We start from the raw sequence: 5,000 nt of genomic DNA, 5'->3' as shown, positions 1-5,000 counted from the left end.
TCCATCCAGCCAGCCATCCAGCATCCACCAGCCCGCCCAGCCATCCACCAGCCAGCCAGCAGCCAGCCAGCCATCCACAGCCAGCCAGCCAGCCATCCAGCCAGCCAGCCATCCAGCCAGCCCATCCAGCCGCCAGCCATCCGCCAGCCATCCAGCCACCAGCCAGCCATCCAGCCATCCATCCATCCAGCCATCCAGCCAGCCATCCACCAGCCATCCATCCAGCCACCATCCATCCATCCAGCTCCAGCCATCCCAGCCATCCACATCCAGCCACCCAGCCAGCCTCCCCCTCCAGCCACCATCCAGCCATCCAGCCAGCCATCCATCCAGCCACCAGCCATCCATCCACCAGCCATCCATCCTCCATATCCATCCATCCAGCCATCCAGCCATCCAGCCATCCCCAGCCTCCAGCCATCCATCCGCCCCATCCATCCAGCCCTCCAGCCAGCCACCATGCCAGCCATCCAGCCAGCCAGCCAGCCAGCCTCCATCCATCCAGCCATCCAGCCCTCCAGCCAGCCAGCCACCCTCCAGCCAGCCATCCAGCCTCCAGCCATCCATCCATCCATCCATCCCATCCATCCCCCAGCCAGCCTCCATCCAGCCAGCCAGCCACCATCAGCCATCCAGCCATCCATCCGCCATCCATCCATCCATCCATCCATCCACCAGCCAGCCATCCAGCCATCCATCCCCATCCATCCACTCCACCACCAGCCAGCCAGCCAGCCATCCATCCATCCAGCCAGCCACCAGCCGCCATCCAGCCTCCATCCATCCAGCCATCCAGCCATCCAGCCAGCCAGCCACCATCCAGCCAGCCAGCCATCCATATCCATCCAGCCGCCAGCCGCCATCCACCATCCACCATCCAGCCACCAGCCATCCATCCAGCCATCCATCCATCCATCCATCCAGCCATCCAGCCAGCCATCCATCCATACCAGCCAGCCAGCCAGCCAGCCAGCCATCCAGCCAGCCAGCCAGCCAGCCAGCCATCCAGCCAGCCATCCACCACCATCCAGCCAGCCAGCCAGCCAGCCATCCACCAGCCAGCCCCTCCAGCCAGCCACCAGCCACCCACATCCATCCAGCCACCAGCCAGTCCAGCCAGCCAGCCATCCACCAGCCAGCCAGCCAGCCATCCAGCCAGCCAGCCAGCCAGCCAGCCAGCACCAGCCAGCCCCTCCATCCAGCCAGTCCAGCCATCCAGCCAGCCAGCCAGCCATCCAGCCAGCCATCCAGCCATCCATCCGCCATTCCAGCCAGCCATCCAGCCACCATCCAGCCAGCCAGCCATCCATCCGCCACCATCCAGCCATCCCAGCCACCAGCCATCCAGCCAGCCATCCAGCCATCCGCCATCCGCCCCCAGCCAGCCAGTCCACCATCAGCCATAGCCAGCCCAGCTCCATCCATCCAGCCCAGCCAGCCATCCACCCATCCCAGCCAGCCACCAGCCAGCCATCCAGCCAGCCAGCCAGCCAGCCATAGCCAGCCAGCCAGCCAGCCAGCCAGCCAGCAGCCAGCCAGCCAGCCACCAGCCAGCCAGCCATCCATCCAGCCATCCAGCCAGCCATCCATCCAGCCAGCCATCCCCAGCCAGCCAGCCATCCAGCAGCCATCCAGCCAGCCAGCCAGCCGCCAGCCAGCAGCCATCCCCCATCCGCCAGCCAGCCAGCCCATCCGCTCGCCCCAGCCATCCATCAGCCAGCCAGTCCGCCATCCATCACCATCCCAGCCATCCTCCCAGCCAGCCACCATCCAGCCATCCAGCCCCATCCACCATCCAGCCGCCACCAGCCAGCCCCACCATCCAGCCAGCCATCCACCAGCCAGCCATCCGCCAGCCAGCCTCCATCCCATCCAGCCAGCCACCATCCAGCCAGCCACCAGCCATCCATCCATCCTCCAGCCATCCAGCCAGCCAGCCATCCATCCAGCCAGCCATCCACCATATCCAGCCATCCAGCCATCATCCAGCCAGCCAGCCAGCCAGCAAGCCATCCAGCCATCATCCATCCATCCATCCAGCCATCCAGCCAGCCCGCCACCATCCACCATCCAGCGCCAGCCACCATCCACCCATCCAGACCATCCATCCAGCCATCCAGCCAGCCATCCATCCAGCCATCCATCCACCACCAGCCAGCCATCCGCCATCCCTCCATCCAAGCCATCCCGCCATCCATCAGCCATCCATCCAGCCAGCCATCCGCAGCCAGCCATCCATCAGCTCCATCCCATCCAGCCAGGCCAGCCAGCCATCCATCATCCATCCATCCATCCAGCCACCACCACCATCCACCAGCCAGCCATCCAGCCAGCCAGCCAGCCAGCCATCCATCCATCCACCAGCCACATCCAGCCAGCCGCCAGCCAGCCAGCACCTCCTCCCAGCCAGCCATCCAATCCATCCAGCCAGCCATCCATCCAGCCATCCATCCATCCAGCCAGCCATCACCAGCCAGCCACCAGCCATCCATCCAGCCATCCCCATCCAGCCACCAGCCATCCATCCAGCCATCCAGCCAGCCAGCCATCCATCCATCCATCCATCCATCCGCAGCCATCCATCCACCATCCAGCCAGCCATCCATCCATCCAGCCATCCAGCCTCCATCCATCATCCATCCATCCAGCCAGCCATCCATCCATCCGCCAGCCATCCATCCAGCCATCCATCCAGCCGCCATCCATCCATCCATCCATCCAGCCATCCATCCTCGCCATCCAGCCCACCAGCCATCCATCCATCCCATCCATCCAGCCATCCATCCAGCCTCCATCCACCAGCCCTGCCATCCATCCATCCAGCCAGCCAGCCATCCAGCCATCCATCCATCCCTCCAGCCATCCCCACCAGCCATCCATCCATCCAGCCACCCCTCCATCCATTCCATCCAGCCATCCACCACCACCATCCAGCCATCCATCCATCCAAGCCATCCAGCCTCCATCCCAGCCATCCATCCAGCCATCCAGCCAGCCATCAGCCATCCGCCACCATCCAGCCATCCACCGCCATCCATCCAGCCATCCATCCAGCCAGCCATCCTCCATCCAGCCACCAGCCAGCCCCATCCAGCCAGCCATCCATCCATCCATCCATCCCCATCCACCATCCATCCAGCCATCCATCCATCCAGCCCGCCATCCACCATCCAGCCATCCACCACCATCCATCCCACCCATCCACCATCCATCCATATCCAGCCATCATCCATCCATCCATCCATCCGCCATCCAGCAGCCAGCCACCATCCATCCATCCTCCATCCATCCATCCATCCATCCATCCTCCATCCATCCACCATCCCATCCATCCAGCATCATCATCCACCATCCATCCCCCATCCATCCATCCATCCATCCAGCCATCCATCCATCCATCCATCCATCCATCCGCCATCCACCCCAGCCATCCATCCATCCATCCATCCATCCATCCATCCAGCCATCCTCCATCCACCAGCCATCCACCATCCAGCCATCCATCCATCCATCCATCCATCCATCCAGCCATCCATCCACCATCCAGCCATCCATCCAGCCTCCAGCCAGCCAGCCAGCCAGCCAGCCATCCATCCAGCCATCCAGCCCATCCCCATCCAGCCAGCCAGCCAGCAGCCATCCAGCCAGCCATCCAGCATCCAGCCAGCCATCCACCAGCCAGCCAGCCGCCCCAGCCATCCCCAGCCAGCCAGCCCAGCCAGCCAGCCTCCATCCACCATCCATCCAGCCAGCCACCAGCCAGCCAGCCAGCCAGCCAGCCACCATCCAGCCAGCCACCAGCCAGCCAGCCAGCCAGCACCATCCATCCACCCAGCCAGCCACCATCCGCCAGCCATCCAGCCAGCCACCAGCCAGCCAGCCAGCCACCACCCCCAGCCAGCCATCCAGCCAGCCAGCCACCAGCCAGCCAGCCATCCATCCAGCCAGCCAGCCAGCCCAGCCAGCCAGCCAGCCAGCCAGCCAGCCAGCCATCCAGCCAGCCAGCCATCCAGCCAGCCAGCCAGCCATCCACCCGCCAGCCAGCCAGCCAGCCAGCCAGCCAGCCAGCCACCATCCAGCCAGCCAGCCATCCAGCCAGCCATCGCCAGCCAGCCAGCCAGCCGCCAGCCAGCCAGCAGCCATCCAGCCAGCCAGCCAGCCATCCAGCCAGCCAGCCAGCCCAGCCAGCCAGCCCCACCACCAGCATCCACCAGCCAGCCAGCCAGCCAGCCAGCCAGCCAGCCAGCCAGCCATCCAGCCAGCCAGCCACCACCAGCCACCAGCCGCCCATCCAGCCAGCCACCAGCCAGCCATCCAGCCATCCAGCCACCACCCATCCAGCCAGCCAGCCAGCCAGCCTCCAGCCAGCCAGCCAGCCGCCAGCCACCAGCCAGCCAGCCAGCCAGCCAGCCAGCCAGCCACCACAGCCATCCAGCCAGCCAGCCATCCAGCCAGCCAGCCAGCCAGCCAGCCAGCCAGCCAGCCAGCCACCAGCCAGCCCCCAGCCAGCCATCCAGCCAGCCACCCCAGCCATCCAGCCAGCCAGCCAGCCAGCCCAGCCATCCAGCCAGCCAGCCAGCCATCCAGCCAGCCAGCCAGCCCCGCCCCAGCCAGCCAGCCAGCCACCATCCAGCCAGCCAGCCATCCAGCCAGCCACCAGCCAGCCTCCAGCCATCCTCCAGCCAGCCAGCCATCCAGCCACCCCCAGCCATCCCCAGCCACCAGCCAGCCAGCCATCCAGCCAGCCATCCACCAGCCAGCCATCCAGCCATCCAGCCAGCATCCAGCCAGCCATCCAGCCAGCCAGCCCAGCCAGCCGCCATCCATCCAGCCAGCCAGCCATCCAGCCACCCCCGCCAGCCAGCCATCCATCCCCCAGCCCATCCAGCCAGCCAGCCATCCAGCCAGCCGCCAGCCACCGCCAGCCATCATCATCCAGCCAGCCAGCCCCCATCCATCCCCAGCCATCCAGCCAGCCATCCAGCCACCAGCCATCCAGC

At 65.9% G+C, this 5,000-nt stretch overlaps 1 protein-coding gene across 1 annotated transcript in view; it reads left to right on the top strand.

Moving 5' to 3' along the window:
- The window catches only part of LOC119455812 (transcriptional regulatory protein AlgP-like), a 31,063-nt gene that overhangs the window by 11,090 nt on the left and 14,973 nt on the right, over positions 1 to 5,000 (top strand). The gene's annotated exons all lie outside the window — the stretch shown is intronic.

Source organism: Dermacentor silvarum, chromosome 1 (assembly GCF_013339745.2).
Source record: "Dermacentor silvarum isolate Dsil-2018 chromosome 1, BIME_Dsil_1.4, whole genome shotgun sequence".
Classification (NCBI taxonomy): domain Eukaryota; kingdom Metazoa; phylum Arthropoda; class Arachnida; order Ixodida; family Ixodidae; genus Dermacentor; species Dermacentor silvarum.
This window is presented reverse-complemented; position numbering and strand designations above follow the sequence as displayed.